Raw genomic sequence first — 19,959 nt, 5'->3', positions numbered from 1 at the left:
AGCTTTAAGTACTTGTTCTACCTGAGTAGTCATCATAGAGGCATGTTTACTCACAACTCCAGATCATTGACATTTCTGTCTACACAAGCACTTAAATGGCTAAGCATACGAGTACTTCGTTCCAAATGTCTGCTAACATAATCATTGAAACTCTGTTGTTTGACAACAAAGTTGTCAAATTCATCAAAGCATAGGCTAGCAGGTTTGTGAAAAGGAATATCACTCTCATCAAACCTACGCAGAGAATTCACTTCTACTACTTGTATCGGGTTATCGAGACCATGGATCTCTTCGATAGGTGGTAGATTTTTGACATCTTCAGATCTAATGCCTTTCTCTTGCATAGATTTCTTGGCTTCTTGCATATCTTCGGGACTGAGGAATAGAATACCTCGTTTCTTAGGAGTTGGCTTAGGAGGTGGTTCGGGAATAGTCCAAGCATTATCGTTGATCAAGATGTTATTTAGAAGGATCTCAGCTTGTTCGATAGTTCGTTCCCTAAAAACACAACCGGCACAACTATCTAGGTGGTCTCTAGAAGCATCGGTAAGTCCGTTATAGAAGATATCAAGTATCTCGTTCTTCTTAAGAGGGTGATCAGGCAAAGCATTCTGTAGCTGGATGAGCCTCCCCCAAGCTTGTGGGAGACTCTCTTCTTGGAGTTGAGCAAAGTTCTATATTTCCTGCAAGGCAGCTTGCTTCTTATGGGCAGGGAAATATTTCTCACAGAAGTAATAGACCATATCCTGGGGACTACTCACACATCCAGGAGTAAGAGAGGTGAACCAGGCTTTAGCGTCATCCTTTAGAGAGAAAGGAAACAACTTGAGGATATAGTAGTAGCGGATCTTCTCCTCACTAGTGAAAAGGGTGGCTATATCGTGTAGTTTGGTAAGATGGGCTACGACCGTCTCAGACTCATAACCGTGGAAAGGATCAGATTCGACTAGAGAGATAATCTTAGGGTCGACAGAGAATTCATAATCCTTATCGGTGATAAAGATAAGTGAAGTGGCAAACTTCGGGTCGTATTTCATCCTAGCTTTCAGAGATTTTTCCTTCCACTTGAGAAGTAATTTCTCAGCGTCATAGGCATCCTTACACGCAAGAAAATCCTCAGCTATCTCTCCCTCCATAACGTAACCCTCAGGTATATCAGGCAATTCATATCTAGGAGAGCTAGATCTAGCAGGAGCAAAAGCAGGTTCTATCTCAATAGTATCGGCAGTTTCAGAAGCATCACGAGCATTGGCAGTAACTCTAGCAATATGAGCATCAAGGAACACCCCTAGTGGCACATCAGGCAAAGTAGTATCTCTAGCAGTATCAAGCATAGAATCATCAGGCAAGGCAATATCAGGCATAGCATCTCTAGCAGTATCAGGCATAGCATCTCTAGCAGTATGAGGCATAGCAACTCGAGCAATATCAGGCAAAGCAGTATCAGGCATAGCATCTCTAGCATCATCAAGCAGAGGCGACATATCAAGATTTCTAGCAGGAGGTGATGTCGCAAACTTACTCATAACTGAAGGTGAATAGTGTGCAGAGCTAGATGGCAATTCCTTACCTCCCCTCGTAGTTGAGGGCAAAACTCTGGTTTTTGGATCCTTCAGATCCTTCATAGTGATCAGCAGATATAAATCCCAAGTGACTTAGAGAATATAGCAATCGCTTCCCCGGCCACGGCGCCAAAAAAATGATGTTTAGCAGATCTCTAGCAATGGCTAGACAAATGCTATTCTCGATTTCTCAACAATTATAAATTGTCTTGCAATGACCCACCAGCACGTGGGATTGAGGCAGTTTTCGAGGGTAGAGTATTCAACCCAAATGTGTTGATTCGCCAGTAGGAAGTGAGAGGATACTCTCAAGTATTAGCAGCTGAATGTGGCAGATTCAACCACACCTGAAAGATTAGTATCTGCAAGCAAAGTATCAACAGCAAAGTAATATGATAACAACGGTGTCAGAAATGATCTGTTGACGGCAGACTATTCCTAACGATTGTATCAATGGCGCCAGAAGTTGCCGGTAGACGGGAAATATTCTTTCCCCTCAACGACGTGCGAACCAGTATTGTAGCAGGTAGCAGCAGTGTAACGAGTAGCAGCAGTGGCAATGAACTAGCAACAGTAGGAAGTAACAGCAGAGCAAGTAACAACATCAGCAAAAGTAGTAACAGCAGCAGAGCAAGACAAGTAACACCAGCAGTGGGACAAACACGTAGGCAACAGTTATAACACGGAGAGATATGTGGCTAGCTCCCGTTCGTCAATGTGATGTAGGCATGCATTCCGTGTGTCGTCATACATGCTTAGGGAAAAGAATTTGCATGACATCTATTGTCCATCCCTCCCGTGGCAGCGGGGTCCAAAAGGAAACTACGGGATATTAAGGTTTCCTTTTAATAAAGAATCGGACCAATGCATTAGCACTTGGTGAACACATGAACTCCTCAAACTATGGTCATCACCGGGAGTGGTTCCGGTTATTGTCACTCCAGGGTTGTCGGGTCATAACACATAGTAGGTAACTACAACTTGCAAGATCGGATGTAAAACACACATAAATTGGTGACAACTTAATAATTTCAGATCTGAAATCATAGCACTCGGTCCCTAGTGACAAGCATTAAGCATGACAAAGTAGTAACAACATAAATCTCGGAACATAGTGGGTACTAGGGATCAATCCCCGTAAAAACTAACTCGATTACATGATAGATCTCATCCTACTCATCACCGCCCAGCGACCTATGAATAGATTACTCACGAGCGATGAAGAGCTTCATGGAGTTGGAGAGGGAAGAAGGTTGATGATGACGATGGCGACGATTTCTCTTCTCCGGAGCCCAAAACGGACTCCAAATCTGCCCTCGAGATGAAGAATAGGATGTGGCGGCGCCTCCCTATCGCAAACGCGACGAAATCTTCTCTCTTGATTTTGTCTGGGACGAAAGTGAATTTATAGAGCTGAGTTTGGGGGCGGCAGGGCCACGTGGGCCCCACAAGCTTGCTAGCCGCCACCAGGGGGTGGCGGCTACAGGGCTTGTGGCCCACTGGCCCATCCCCTCCGGTGGATCTTTGCGCAGGTATTTTTCATATTTTCCAGAAATATTCTCCGCAAATTTTCAGGACGTTCCGAGAACTTTCATTTCTGCACAAAAACAACACCAAGGCAATTCTGCTGAAAAAAACGTCAGTCCAGGTTAGTTCCATTCAAATCATCCAAATTAGAGTCCAAAACAAGGGCAAAAGAGTTTGGAAAAGTAGATACGATGGAGACGTATCAGATGCCTATAGATATAATCATTGCCATAGATAACGTCACGACTTTGCGCGGTTCTATCAATTGCTCGACAGTAATTCGTTCAGTCATCGTCTACTTGCTTTCATGAGAGAAGCCACTAGTGAACACTACAGCCCCGGGGTCTATTCACAACTATCGTCTCCACTTTCACTTTTACTTTGCTTTGTTTACTTTTTGCTTTCAGTTCTCACTTTGCAAACAATCTATAAGGGATTCACAACCCCTTCATAGTGTTGGGTTCAAGCTCTTTGTGTTTGTGCAGGTACTTGTGACTTGACGCGATCCTCCCACTGGATCGATACCTTGGTTCTCAAACTGAGGGAAATACTTACCGCCGATGTGCTACATCACCCTTTCCTCTTCAAGGGAACACCAACGCAAGGCTCCAAGGCCGCGGGGAAATCCTTTGCATATTTGCCAAGGATGTCCCTATAGGCGTAGCCCGTAGCAGCAGGATTCCTGGCGTCGTTGTCAGGGAAAGTCTGTTGTCGCAGTAGCAGTTGCCAACATGAATGTTGAGATGACTATGATGTAGTATGATAGGATGGTATCCTTCTTTGAATGTTTCAAGTGGCTTGACTTGGCGCATGTTCACGCATGTAGTTGAAACAAAATCAACATAGCCTCTATGATGTTCATGTTCATGGTGATTTATGTCCTACTCATGCTTGCACTCAATGTTAGTTAATCTCAATGCATTTTGATAACTGTTGTCACTCTCTAGTTGGTCGCTTCCTAGTCTTTTGCTAGCCTTCACTTGTACTAAGCGGGAATACTGCTTGTGCATCCACTTACATAAACCCAAAGTTGTTCCATATGAGTCCACCATACCTACCTATGTGCGGTATCTACCTGCCGTTCCAAGTAAATTTGCATGTGCCACTCTCTAAACCTTCAAGAAATAATCTGTTTTGCATGCCCGAACCGCTCATGTGGTGACAGGGGGTTATTGGTATCTTCCATGCTAGGTGTGTTATCCTTGATATGTGTTTATTCACTATCATTCACGAGAAAGGGGTCGGTAATTGGAATTCCCAGTTCCATGCTCAAATCGAAAAGATAACTGCAAACAGAACTCCCCCAGGATTGATGTTGGTATGGACGGTACCCGAGGATTCGGCTAGCCGTGGAGTGTGATTGACTGGTGGTGGGGGAGTCAAAACTTTACTTTTCTGTTTGGGAACCGCCTATAGCATGTGTAGCGTGGAAGATGTTGAGAACTCTTAGTCATTGCGTTGACAATGAAAGCATGCCACCCAAAATTATTATCTCTCTTTTCAAAGCTTGAGCTCTGGCACCTCTGCAAATCAATGCTTCCCTCTGCGAAGGGCCTGTCTATTTATGTTCCTGTTGAGTCATCCTCTTCTTATAAAAGCACCAATTAGAGAGCACCTCTGTCATTTTTACGCTTTGCTTTTAACTATGTTCAGTATGACTGTGACTGGATCTTCATTTCCATGAATTACAATGTTTAGTCAGCCCTTGGTCTTTGAAGGTGCTCTACATTTATGTTTTGCGGTCTCCGAAAGAGCTAGCGAGTTACCATATGTTCGCACTGCTTCATGTTGTTTTGATTGAAGTGTTGACATTTGAGGCCTATTATTATTTGCTCGCTAGTTGATTATGCCATTGATATGAGTTTACCGTGAAACCTAGATGTCATTTTCTTATGTGGTTTGCTTGTGATCTTGCTGAAACTCTGGATATGAGTTAGACATAGTTGCAACAACAAGATCAAATAGAGTTCGTCAAAGTTTTTCTTTTGTCTCTTTCAGTTTGTCAACTGAATTGCTTGAGGACAAGCAAGGCTTTAAGCTTGGGGGAGTTTATACGTCTCCGTCCTATCTACTTTTCCGAACTCTTTTGCCCTTGTTTGGGACTCTAATTTGCATGATTTGAATGGAACTAACCCGGACTGACACTGTTTTCAGCAGAATTGCCATGGTGTTGTTTTTGTGCAGAAATAAAATTCTCGGAATGACCTGAAAGTTTACGAAGAATTTTTCTGGAATTAATGAAAAATACCTGCGCAAAGATCCACCGGAGGGGGTGTGCGAGTGGGCCACAAGCCCAGACGGCGCGGCCACCCCCCGTGGCCGCGTCGTGAGGGCTTGTGGGGCCCACGTGGCTCCACCGCCTCCAAACTCAGCTCTATATATTCCGTTTCCCCTGGAAAAAAATCAGGGAGAAGGATTCATCGCGTTTTACGATACGGAGGCGCCGCTGATATCTACTACGCAACCTTCTCCTTGTAGACGTTGTTGGGCCTCCAAGTGCAGAGGGTTGTAGGACAGTAGCAATTTTCCCTCAAGTGGGTGACCTAAGGTTTATCAATCCGCGGGAGGCGTAGGATGAAGATGGTCTCTCTCAAGCAACACTGCAACCAAATAACAAAGAGTCTCTTGTGTCCCCAACACACCCAATACAATGGTAAGTTGTATAGGTACACTAGTTAGGCAAAGAGATGCTGAAACAAGTGCAATATGGATGGTAGATATAGGTTTTCTTAATCTGAAATTACAAAAACAGCAAGGTAACTAGTAACAAAAGTGAGCACGAACGGTATTGCAATGCGTGGAAACAAGGCCTAGGGTTCATACTTTCACTAGTGAAGTTCTCTCAACAAAGATAACATAATTGGATCATATAACTAGCCCTCAACATGCAACAAAGAGTCACTCCAAAGTCACTAATAGCGGAGAGCAAACGAAGAGATTATTGTCGGGTACGAAACCACCATAAAGTTATTCTTTCTGATCGATCTATTCAAGGGTTTGTACTAGAATAACACGTTAAGATACATATCAACCAAGACCCTAATGTCACCTAGATACTCCATTGTCACCTCAAGTATCCGTGGGCATGATTATATGATATGCATCACACAATCTCAGAATCATCTATTCAACCAACACATAGAACTTTAAAGAGTGCCCCAAAGTTTCTACCGGAGAGTCAAAACGTGTGCCAACCCCTATGCATAGGTTCCCAATGTCACGAACCCGCAAGTTGATCACCAAAACATACATCGAGTACTCACATGAATCCACGTGTGCCAACCCATATGCATAGGGTCCCAATTGTCACAAACCCGCAAGTTGATCACAGCAGATAGACACGTGCAAGACATACATCAAGTGTTCTCGAAGACTCAATCCGATAAGATAACTTCAAAGGGGAAACTCAATTCATTACAAGAAGGGAGAGGGGGAAGAACATTATAAGATCCAACTATAGTAGCAAAGCCCACGGTACATCGAGATCAAGACATCTCAAGAACACGAGAGATAGAGATCAAACACATAGCTACTGGTACATACCCTCAGCCCCGAGGGAGAACTACTCCCTCTTCGTCATGGAGATCGTCGGGATGATGAAGATGGCCACCGGAGATGGATTCCCCCTCCGGCAGGGTGCCGGAACGGGCTCCCGATTGGTATTTGGTGGCTACAGAGGCTTGCAGCGGCGGAACTCCCGATCTAGGTTTCTTTCTGGGGGTTTCTGAATTTATAGGAATTTATGGCGGTGGAATTGTGTCAGTTGGGCCCATGAGGAGGTCACAAGCACGCACGGTGCGACCTGGGGGGTAGGCCGCGCCCCATGGGCTTGTGACTCCCTCGTGGCTCTTCTGGCCTTCTTCCAAAGCTTCGGGGGTCTGTTTTGGTCAGAAAAAATCATCGTAAAGTTTCATTACATTTGGACTCTGTTTGAAAAAGGGTCAAATACACGGAAAAACAGAAATTGGCACTTAGCACTGAGTTAATAGATTCGTCCCAAAAAAGATATAAAATAGCATATTCATGCATATAAAACATCCAAAGTTGACAAGATAATAGCATGGAACCATAAAAAATTATAGATACCTTGGAGATGTAACAGCCGCCACCTCTTGTTCTTCATCTGGAGGACAGATCTGGAGTCCGTTCTGGGCTCCGGAGAAGAGAAATCGTCGCCATCGTCATCATCAACCTTCCTCCATCGACAATTCCATGATGCTCTTCACCGTTCGTGAGTAATCTCATCGTAGGCTTGCTGGACGGTGATGAGTTGGATGAGATCTATCATGTAGTCGAGTTAGTTTTGACGGGGATTGATCCCTAGTATCCACTATGTTCTGAGATTGATGTTGCTACTACTTTGCCATGCTTAATGCTTGTCACTAAGGCCCGAGTGCCATGATTTCAGATCTGAACCTATTATGTTGTCGCCAATATATGTGTGTTTTAGATCCTATCTTGCAAGTTGTAGTCACCTACTATGTGTTATGACCCGGCAACCCCGGAGTGACAATAGCCGGAACCACTCCCGGAGATGACCATAGCATGAGGAGTTCATGTATTCACAAAGTTTTAATGCGTTGGTCCGGTTCTTTATTAAAAGGAGAACCTTAATATCCCATAGTTTCCATTAGGACCCCGTTGCCACGGGAGGGATGGACAATAGATGTCATGCAAGTTCTTTTCCCTAAGCATGTATGACTACATACGGAATACATGCCTACATTAGATTGACGAACGGGAGCTTGTTACATATCTCTCCGTGTTATAGCTGTTACATGATGAATCACATCCGTCATACTCATCCATCACCGGTCCACTGCCTACGAGTCTTTTACTACTGGTCCTTGCTACGTTATTTTTTCGCTACTACCGTTGCTACTGTTGTTACTCTGCTGCTACTGGTTACTGTTGTTCCTTGCTACTGCTGTCACTACTGCTGTTACTTGCTGCTACCGTCACTACTGTTGTTACTTGCTACTTTGCTGTTACCTATTGCAAGACTTTTCTGGAGCCGTTACCGGGGAAGAATAGTACCCCGTCAACGTGCTATATTCTAGGCGCCATTGATACAACAAGTTAGGAATAGTCTGCCGTCAACACACCCTTTTCAGGCACCGTTGCTATCATACCACTTTGCTTCTGATACTTTGCTTGCACACACTAATCTTTCAGGTGCGGTTGAAATTGACAAACTCAGCTTCTAATACTTGAGAATATTCTTTCGCTTCCCCTTGTGTCGAATCAATAAATTTGGGTTGAATACTCTACCCTCAAAAACTATTGCGATCCCCTACACTTGTGGTTTATCACGCACGAAGGGGCGTTCTTTCCCGAAAGAGAGAAGGACGAGCTGACCGAGGCCCTAGGGAATGTTGAGCAACCTGGACGAACACGAGGCACACCAGGCTCTGTTCCGTGGAAGTTGGGTTTCTCGCCGCAGCCGGTTACAGCCGAGAGAGAAAGAGGAAAGTGGAGTTGCGCGACATGCAGAAGATCAATAAAAGACTACAAATTCTAGAGGAACTTCAGAGCCAGCGAGTTTTCGACCAACCATCTCAGCGGCACGAAACTACCCGAGAATTTACCCCGCCATCTCAGCGGAGAAGCAGCGTGGCTTCCACGGAGCTCGTTCAGCCTGACTTCACGACTACTAGCTACCCCGAGGATACTATCACGGAGTCTCAACCTTGCGAGCTTTTGACAAAATGTCGGAACCTCACTTTCAAGGCTGCTATCGGCATTGTTGCACCTCCTAAATCGAACGGAACTTTTCACTGTCGTCCGATTCCACGTGGTTATGCTATTTTGATGGTGGATGAAGTAAATAAGGATTTTGAGCAGCTCGAGCTTGACCACCCTATAGGTGAAGATGAGAATAATAAGTTGGTTCATGCTTTGAGGAGTACATGTCTATGACCGAAGGAGTACATCAATCTTTCAAACTGGACGCCTCCTCCTCCTCCTCCGGCGAGTGATCAGGGCACTTCTCATCCTACTCCGACGACTGATCAGGGCACTCATCATCCTCCTCCGGCGAATGATCAGGGCACTCCGGCTCCTCCGACGCGTGAGGGCACTCCGCCTTCTTTTTCGGCTCCTCCTCCGGCGCGTGAGGGCACTCTGCCTCCTTCTTCGACTACTCCTCCATCCCGTCGGAGCAGTCCGCCTCCTTCTCCGGCTCCTCCTTCGGCGTGTCGGAGCACTCCGCCTCCTTCTTCGACTCCTCCTCCAGCGCGTCGGAGCAGTCCTCCTCCTTTGGCTCCTGATCCTCCAGCGCGTCATAGCACTCCGCCTCCTTCTTCGGCTCCTCCTCCGACGCGTCGAAGCAGTCCGCCTCCTTCTTCGGATCCTCCTCCGGCGTGTCGGAGCACTGCACCTCCTTCTTCGGCTCCTCCTCCAATGCGTCAGAGCAATCCTCCTCCTTCTGCTCCTTCTCAGGCGCGTTGGAGCAGTTCGCCTCCTCCGCAACAGCGGAAGACAGATGTTGTCGCCGTTCCGTCGAAAATTACACAAGTAAGAAAGTGTTGGAAATATGCCCTAGAGGCAATGATAAATAGTTATTATTATATTTCCTATTTAAAGATAATCATTTATTATCCATGCTATAATTGTATTGAATGAAAACATAGATACATGTGTGGATACATAGACAAAACAATGTCCCTAGCAAGCCTCTAGTTGGCTAGCCAGTTGATCAATGATGGTCAAGGTTTTCTGACTATATGCAAGTCTTGTCACTTGATAAATGGATCACATCATTAGGAGAAACATGTGATGGACTACACCCAAACTATGAACGTAGCATATTGATCGTGTCGTTTTATCGCTATTGTTTTCCGCGTGTCAAGTATTTGTTCCTATGACCATGAGATCATATAACTCACTCGCACCGGAGGAATACCTTGTGTGCATCAAACGTTGCAATATAACTGGGTGACTATAAAGGTGCTCTACAGGTATCTCCGAAGGTGTCCGTTGAGTTAGTAAGGATCAATACTGAGATTTGTCACTACGTGTGATGGAGAGGTATCTCGGGGCCCACTCGGTAATACAACATCACACATAAGCCTTGCAAGCAATGTAACTAAGTGTAAGTCATGGGATCTTGTATTACAAAATGAGTAAAGAGACTTGCGGGTAACGAGATTGAAATAGGTATGCGGATGCCGAAGATCAAATCTCGGGCAAGTAACATACCGAAGGACAAAGGGAATGACATACGGGATTATATGAATCCTTGGCACTAAGGTTCAACCGATAAGATCTTCGGAGAATATGTAGGATCCAATATGGGCATCCAGGTCCTGCTACTGGATATTGACTGAGGAGTGCCTCGGGTCATGTCTACATAGTTCTCGAACCCGCAGGGTGTGCACACTTAAGGTTCGATGATGTTTTTAGTATAGTTGAGTTATATACGTGGTTACCGAATGTTGTTCGGAGTCCCGGATGAGATCACGAACATCATGAGGGTTTTCGGAGTGGTCCAAAAACAAAGATTGGTATATAGGGTGTTTTCATTTGGTCACCGGAAAGTTTCGGGCAATTCCGGCAGTGTACCGGGAGTGACGAATGGATTCGGGTGTTTACCGGGAGGGGCCCACCCACCCGGGAGTGATCCCGAGGCCCTAGGGTGGCGCATCAAGCCCCTACTGGGCTGGTGGAGTCAGCCCAAGAGGGCTATTGTGCCACATAAGAAAATACCAAAGGAAAAATAAAAATAAAAGGAAAGAGGGAGGTGGGAAGGAAGAGGAGGACTCCTCCTTCCCAAACCAAATTGGAGGAGTCCTCCTCCTCCTGGAGGCCGGCTCACCTTGAGGCCTTGTGCCTCAAGGCTTGCCCCTCCCCCTTCCTCCTATATATAGTGCTGGTTTATGGATTTTTGAGACACAACTTTGCCACGTGCAACTCTAGCCTATTCCACATAGTTTTACCTCTAGATTGGATTTCTGCGGAGCTCGGGTGGAGCTCGGTAGGAGTAGATCATCACCACCATTGGAGCGCCGTCACGTTGCCGGAGAACACATCTACTTCTCCGTATTGCTTGCTGGATCAAGAAGGCCGAGATCATCGTCGAGCAGTGCGTGTATTGAACGCGGAGGTGCCATCCGTTCGGCGCTAGATCGGAACGGATCGTGGGACGGATCGCGGGACGGTTCGAGTGACGTGAAGACGTTCCACTACATCAACCGCGTTTCTGAACGCTTCCCGCTGAGCAATCTACAAGGGTACGCAGATCTAATCTCCACTCGTAGATGGACATCACCATGATAGGTCTTCGTGTGCGTAGGAAAACTTTTGTTTCCCATGCAACGTTCCCCAACATTGGCATCATGAGCTAGGTTCATGCGTAGATGTTATCTCGAGTAGAACACAAAAGGTTTTGTGGACGGTGATGTTCGATTTGCTGCCCTCCTTAGTATTTTCTCGATTCGGTGGTATTGTTGGATTGAAGCGGCCCGGACCAACATAACTCGTACGCTTACGAGAGACTGGTTTCATCGATTGACGGGTGTCGGTTTCTTCAACTTTAGTTGAATTAGTTTTGATCGAGGCGTTCCTTGGAGAGGTTAAATAGCAATTTGCACATCTCCGTTGTGGTTTTTTGCGTAATTAAGATGCGTAATTAAGATCATGCCGGTGCTTGAGTGATGGAGATCAAGAAGCACAAGATGATGGCCATATCATGTCACTTATGACTTGCATGTGATGTTAATCCTTTTATGCACCTTATTTTGCTTAGAATGACAGTAGCATTATAAGGTGATATCTCACTAAAATTTCAAGATGAAATTGGGTTCTCCCCGACTGTGCACCGGTGCGACAGTTCGTCGTTTTGAGACACCACGTGATGATCGGGTGCGATAGACTCAACGTTCACATACAACGGGTGCAAAACAGTTGCACACGCGGAACACTCGGGTTAAACTTGACGAGCCTAGCATGTGCTGACATGTCCTCGGAACACAAGAGACCGAAAGATCGGCATTGAATCATATAGTTGATATGATTAGCATAGAGATGCTTACCACTGAAACTATTCTCAACTCACGTGATGATCGGACTTGAGTTAGTGAATTTGGATCATGTACCACTCAAATGACTAGAGAGATGTACTTTTTGAGTGGGAGTTTAGCAAGTAATTTGATTAGTTAAACTCTAATTATCTTGAACATAGTCTAAGTCCACTTTGCAATATTTGTGTTGTAGATCAATGGCTCACGCAACAGTCACCCTGAATTTTAATACGTTCCTAGAGAAAGCTAAGTTGAAAGATGACGGAAGCAACTTTGTAGACTCGGCTCGTAATCTTAAGTTGCTCCTACAAGCTGGGAAGAAAGGTTTATGTCCTTAATGTTGCGCTAGGAGATGAACCACCCACTATGGCTGACCAAGATGTTAAGAACACCTGGTTGACACGAAAGGAGGACTACTCAGTAGTTCAATGTGCAGTCTTGTATGACTTAGAGCCGGGACTTCAACGTCGCTTTGAGCGTCATGGAGTATATGAGATGTTCCGGGAGTTGAAGTTTATCTTTCAGAAAAAATGCCCGGATCGAGAGGTATGAGACCTCCGATAAATTCTATGCTTGCAAGATGGAGGAGAATTCGTCTGTCAGTGCACATGTGCTCAAAATGTCTGGGTACTCAAACCGTCTAGCTGAGCTGGGGATTGAACTCCCGCAAGAGGCTATCACTGAAAGAATTCCTCAATCACTGCCGCCAAGCTACAAGAGCTTTGTGTTGAACTATAACATGCAAGGGCTGAACAAGTCACCCGACGAGTTATTCGCGACGCTGAAAGTCGCAGAGTTAGAACTCCGGAAAGAGCATCAAGTGTTGATGGTTAATAAGACCACTAGTTTCAAGAGAAACGGCAAAGGCAAGAAGGGTAACTCCAAGAAGAGCGGCAAGCCTGTTGCCAATCCGACGAAGAAACCCAAGGCTGGACCTAAGCCTGAAAGAGAGTGTTATTATTCCAAGGGACTGGGTCACTGGAAGCGCAAGTGCCCCAAGTATTTGGCTGATAAGAAGGCGGTCAAGGAAAAATCAGGTATATTCGATATACATGTTATTGATGTGTACTTAACCAACTCTCGTAGTAGTGCCTGGGTATTTGATACCGGTTCTGTTGCTCATATTTGCAACTCGAAACAGGAACTGCGGAATAAACGAAGGCTGGCGAAGGATGAAGTGACGATGCGCGTGGGAAATGGTTCCAAGGTTGATGCAATCGCTGTCGGCACAGTTTCACTTCAATTACCATGAGGATTAGTTATGAACTTAAATAATTGTTATTTTGTGCCTGCGTTAAGCATGAACATTATATCTGGATCTTGTTTATTGCGAGACGGTTACTCGCTTAAGTCAGAGAATAATGATTGTTCTATTTCTATGAGTAATATATTTTATGGTCATGCACCCGATGTGAGAGTATTGTTCATATTGAATCTTGCTATCGATGATACACATATACATAACATTTAGACCAAAAGAGTTAGAGTTAACAATGATAGCGCCATGTTTTTGTGGCACTGCCGCTTAGGTCATATTGGTGTAAAGCGCATGAAGAAACTCCATTCTGATGGACTTTTGGAGTCACTTGACTTTAACTCACTTGACACGTGCGAACCATGCCTCATGGGCAACAGACTAAGACTCCGTTCTCCGGAACAATGGAGCGTGCAAATGACTTGTTGGAAATCATACATACCGATGTGTGGGGTCCGATGAGTGTGGAGGCGCGCGATGGATATCGTTGTTTTCTCACCTTCACTGACGATTTGAGTAGATATGGATATATCTACTTGATGAAGCAAAAGTCTGAAACGTTTGAGAAGTTCAAGCAATTTCAGAGTGAAGTTGAAAATCATCATAACAAGAAGATCAAGTTCCTACGGTCCGATCGTGGGGGTGAATATCTGAGTTTCGAGTTTGGTGCTCACTTAAGACAATGTGGAATTCTTTCACAGTTGACACCGCCTGGAACACCACAGCGTAATGGTGTGTCCGAACATCGTAATCGTACTTTGTTAGAGATGGTGCGATCTATGATGTCTCTTACCGATTTTCCGTTATCGTTTTGGGGTTATGCATTAGAGATAGCTGCATTCACTTTAAGTAGGGCACCGTCAAAATCCGTTGAGACAACACCATACGAACTGTGGTACGGCAAAAGACCGAAGTTGTCGTTTCTTAAAGTTTGTGGATGTGATGCTTATGTCAAAAAGCTTCAGCCTGAAATGCTGGAACCCAAAGCGGAAAAGTGTGTCTTCATAGGTTACCCAAAGGAGACAGTTGGGTTCACCTTCTATCTCAAATCCGAGGGCAAAGTGTTTGTTGCTAAAAGCGGAGCCTTTTTTGAGAAGGAGTTTCTCTCGAAAGAATTGAGTGGGAGGAAGATAGAACTTGATGAGGTTGTCGAACCTCTAGTCCCTCTAGATGGTGGATCAGGGCAAGGGGAAACCCGTGTCGTTGCGACGTCGGTTGATGAGGAAGATGATGATGATGATCATGAAACTTCAGATCAAGTTCCTATCAGACCTTGCAGGTCGACAAGATCATGTACTACTCCTGAGTGGTACGGTAATCCTGTCTTATAAATCATGTTGTTAGACAACAATGAACCTGCGGATTATGAAGAAGCAATGGTGGGCCCGGATTCCAACAAATGGCTGGAGGCCATGAAGTCCGAGATAGGAACTATGTACGAAAACAAAGTGTGGACTTTGGAAGTACTACCTGAAGGCCGCAAGGCTATTCAGAACAAATGGATATTTAAGAAGAAGACGGATGCATACGGTAATGTGACCGTTTATAAATCTCGACTTGTGGCAAAAGGGTTTTCACAAGTTCAAGGAATGGACTACAAGGAGACGTTCTCACCAGTAGCGATGCTTAAGTCCGTCCGAATCATGTTAGCGATAGCTGCATTTTTCGATTATGAAATCTCGCAGATGGATGTCAAAACGGTGTTCCTTAACGGTTTTCTTAAGGAAGAGTTGTATATGATGCAACCCGAAGGTTTTGTCGATCCAAAGAATGCTAACAAAGTGTGCAAGCTCCAGCGATCCATTTATGGACTGGTGCAAGCATCTCGGAGTTGGAATAATCGCTTTGATGAGGTGATCAAAGCATTTGGGTTTATACAAGTGGTTGGAGAATCTTGTATTTACAAGAAAGTGAGTGGGAGCTCTGTGGAATTTCTAATATTATATGTGGATGTCATATTGCTGATTGGAAACAACGTGGAGTTTTTGGAGAGCGTAAAGGATTATTTAAATAAAAGTTTCTCTATGAAGGACCTAGGAGAAGCCGCTTACATTCTAGGCATTAAGATCTACAGGGATAGATCAAAACGCGTGATAAGACTTTCACAAAGCACATACCTTGATAAAGTTTTGAAGAAGTTCAAAATGGAACAGTCCAAGAAAGGGTTCTTGCGAGTGTTACAAGGTATAAAATTGAGTAAGACTTAGTGCCCAGCAACTGCGGAAGATAGAGAACACATGAGTTCCGTCCCCTATGCTTCAGCCATAGGTTATATCATGTATGCAATGTTGTGCACTAGACCAGACGTCAGCTTGGCCATAAGTAGGGCAGGCAGGTTTCAGAGTAATCCAGGAGTGGATCACTAGACGAAGGTCAAGAATATTCTGAAGTACCTGAAAAGGACTAAGGAAATGTTTCTCGTTTATGGAGGTGACGAAGAGCTCGTCGTAAAAAGTTACGTCGATGCAAGCTTTGACACTGATTCGGATGACTCTAAGTCGCAAACCGGATACATATTTATTCTTAATGGGGGTGCGGTAAGCTGGTGCAGTTCCAAGCAAAGCGTCGTAGCAGATTCTACATGTGAAGCGGAGTACATGGCTACCTCGGAGGCAGGAAATGCGGGTGTCTAGATGAAGCAGTTCATGACGGATCTTGGAGCTGTGCCGAGCGCACTAAATCCAATAACTCTGTTCTGTGACAAGACTCGTGCAATTGCCTTAGCAAAGGAACCAAGAATTCAAAAGAAGACCAGGCACATCAAATGACGCTTCAACCTCATTCACGACTACGTCGAAGGAGCGGACGTGAATATTTCCAAAGTGCACATGGATCTGAATGTAGCAGACCCGCTGACTAAACCTCTTTCACGGGCAAAACATGATCAACACCAGAACTGTATGGGTGTTAGATTTATTACAATGTAAATCGCATGGAGATGTAGGACTAGATTATTGACTCTAGTGCAATTGGGAGACTATTGGAAGTATGCCCTAGAGGCAATGATAAATAGTTATTATTATATTTCCTATTTAAAGGTAATCGTTTATTATCCATGCTATAATTATATTGAATGAAAACATAGATACATGTGTGGATACATAGACAACAGAATGTCCCTAGCAAGCCTCTAGTTGGCTAGCCAGTTGATCAATGATGGTCAAGGTTTTCTGACTATATGCAAGTGTTGTAACTTGATAACTGGATCACATCATTAGGAGAAACATGTGATAGACTAGACCCAAACAATGAACTTAGCATATTGATCGTGTCGTTTTATTGCTATTGTTTTCTGCGTGTCAAGTATTTGTTCCTATGACCATGAGATCATATAACTCACCGGCATCGGAGGAATACCTTGTGTGCATCAAACGTCGCAACGTAACTGGGTGACTATAAAGGTTCTCTACAGGTATCTCCGAAGGTGTCCATTGAGTTAGTATGGATCAAGACTGGGATTTGTCACCCCGTGTGACGGAGAGGTATCTCGGGGCCAACTCGGTAATACAACATCACACACAACCCGTGCAAGCAATGTGACTAAGTGTAAGTCACGGGATCTTGTATTACGGAACGAGTAAAGAGACTTGCCGGTTACGAGATTGAAATAGGTATGCGGATGCTAACGATCGGATCTCGGGCAAGTAACATACCGAAGGACAAAAGGAATGACATACGGGATTATGTGAATCCTTGACACTGAGGTTCAACCGATAAGATCTTCAGAGAATATGTAGGATCCAATATGGGCATCCAGGTCCCGCTATTGGATATTGACCGAGGAGTACCTCGGGTCATGTCTACATAGTTCTCGAACCCGTAGGGTCTGCACATTAAGGTTCGATGATGTTTTTAGTATAGTTGAGTTATACTTGTGGTTACCGAATGTTGTTCGGAGTCCCGGATGAGATCACGGACGTCACGAGGGTTTCGAGTATGGTCTGTAAACGAAGATCGATATATAGGATGGTTTCATTTGGTCACCGTAAAGTCTCGGGCAATTCCGGTAGTGTACCGGAAGTGACGAATGGGTTTCGGGTGTTTACCGGGAGGGGCCCACCCACCCGGGAGTGAGCCCAAGGCCCTAGGGTGGCGCATCAAGCCCCTAGTGGGCTGGTGGAGTCAGCCCAAGAGGGCTATGGCGCCACATAAGAAAATACCAAAGAAAAAAAGAAAAATAAAAGGAAAGAGGGAGGTGGGAAGGAAGAGGAGGACTCCTCCTTCCCAAACCGAATTGGAGGAGGAGTCCTCCTCCTCCTGGCGGCCGGCGCTCCTTGAGGCCTTGTGCCTCAAGGCTAGCCCCTCCCCCTTTCTCCTATATATAGTGGTGGTTTAGGGCTTTTTGAGACACAACTTTGTCACGTGCAACTTTAGCCTATTCCACATAGTTTTACCTCTTGATCAGATTTCTGCGGAGCTCGACGGAGCCCTGCAGGAGGAGATCATCACCACACCACCGGAGCGCCGTCACGCTGCCGGAGAACTCATCCACTTCTCCATATTGCTTGCTGGATCAAGAAGGCCGAGATCATCGTCAAGCTGTACGTGTGCTGAATGCGGAGGTGCCGCCCGTTTGGCGCTAGATCGGAACGGATCGTGGGACGTGTCGCGGGACGGTTCGTGGGATGGTTCGAGTGACGTGAAGACGTTCCACTACATCAACTGCATTTCTTAACGCTTCCCGCTGAGCGATCTACAAGGGTACGTAGATCTAATCTCCAGTCATAGATGGACATCATCATGATAGGTCTTCGTGGTTGTAGGAATTTTTTTGTTTCCCATGCAACGTTCCCCAACAGAAAGATGTCGCCTCCTCCTCCTTCTCTCAAGCGGAATACAGACTCTGTCGCCGCTTTGGCGGCTAGCAGTGATGCAATGTTAGCAAAACGAAGAAGTGGGAAAACAATTCCCCAGCTCGGCCAACAGAAGAAGCAATCGTGCCCCCCGCTCAAGGTGTCTAGCGATATCGTCATCGCTAATGATTCGGGGTTGCTGGCCGATACCAATCCGGGTGATTACGTGAGCGATTCACTAATTTTTAAGATGACTGAGGTAACAAATGAAGAACAATATAAATTCGTGCTCGGGAAGCCTCTCGTCAAACCTGGTCATCCTCCTCTAACACCGAGGATGCACGAATTGCATGAGTGGTACATGAACATCTTTAGGGAGAAAACGGCTGTGTATATGAGAGTGAACAAAGATCACGAATTCATTGGAGCTTCAGTGGTGCTTGTTGAGTTTGAGGAGTTATTTCAGTTATACAATGACATGGCCCTCGACAAACAACTCCTGACTTCCTACTGTTTGTAAGCATTACTTCTATAGTTAAGTCTCTAGCTCAGCTCGTTCATTGCATGTATCTATAATTATCCTCACTATACATATTATGCAGATTGAAGATCGTCGAATTAAAAGAAGTAGGAACCTTCTACATTGGGTTCATTAGCCCAGAATCGGTAAATGTATTGTCGATACGAAATGAAACCAAAGAGATCGACGTTAAGTTGCTAAATTCGTTGCTTGTAAATCAAAACAAAAGGGAAATACTCTTTACTTACAACTTCAAGTGAGTGTTGATGTCTTCTCTGTATACTCGGTTTCGCTTACTCGAGGTTAATTAGTAAATGTAATTAATGAGTTATATATGTGTGCGCAGTTACCACTCGATTCTACTATCCATTAAGCTTGACGCGGAAAAAGTAAGTGTCTTAGACTCAAGACGTAGAGATCCCGAGGATTATGCGTACATGACTTCAATGCTCAACAAGTAAGTTCACTCAATACCGGGACCATACTAGCATGCAACTTTCATTAATTTCCTGATATCAAGTGATCATTTTCTTTGCCTGGCAGGATTTGGTAGAAGTTCACGAATAAGGTTCGCGGTATACCCAAAGAGTTGCAATTTACGCACTCCCCGGTATGTTGTACTAGCTAGCTAGTTCCATGCATCTCTAATTGATTCAAATTTTCATCAATATATCATTACCATGCTTGCCTATCAGTTTGATTGAACTCTATATATTCTCGTAAAGTGCTTGTACTAGGTAGGTGGGGCTGAAAAATGTGCATTCTACGTATGCGAGTTCATTCGCCTCTCGACCTCTGTGTGGGGCATCTCTGATGAACAATTTGAAGTACGTAAATAATATTCATAATTTTATTTTATATATTACCACCAATTATGTTGAGTTTTATTCATATATATGCATGTATTGACCCCATTCTTTAAATTAGATCTGAAATAAGCGGGACGAACCCCTATCAGATGATGGCATACGGGCAATGAAAGAGGAATTGGCGGGATTTCTTCTTGACCACGTCATATCTAGTGACGGAGAATACCATGAGGACTATTTGTGATTGGATCTTAGGTAGATGATGTAGGCATCGTAAAAGATGTTAAGTATTCTAAATGGTTTCCTTCATTTTATTATTAGCTAGCGTCATGTTCTCTCTATATGTATAGTAGTTAGCGTCAACCAAGCATGGAGAAAGAGAGGACACTTCTCTCTATTAGCTAGCTAACACAATATGAACCAACTAAATTAACCCTCCCCCCCCCCCATCAAAAAAACAAAACAAACAAAAA

This window comes from Hordeum vulgare, chromosome 6H, assembly GCF_904849725.1.
Source record: "Hordeum vulgare subsp. vulgare chromosome 6H, MorexV3_pseudomolecules_assembly, whole genome shotgun sequence".
Lineage (NCBI taxonomy): Eukaryota > Viridiplantae > Streptophyta > Magnoliopsida > Poales > Poaceae > Hordeum > Hordeum vulgare.
The sequence above is the reverse complement of the archived record's forward strand: the minus strand, read 5'-3'. Positions refer to the sequence as shown.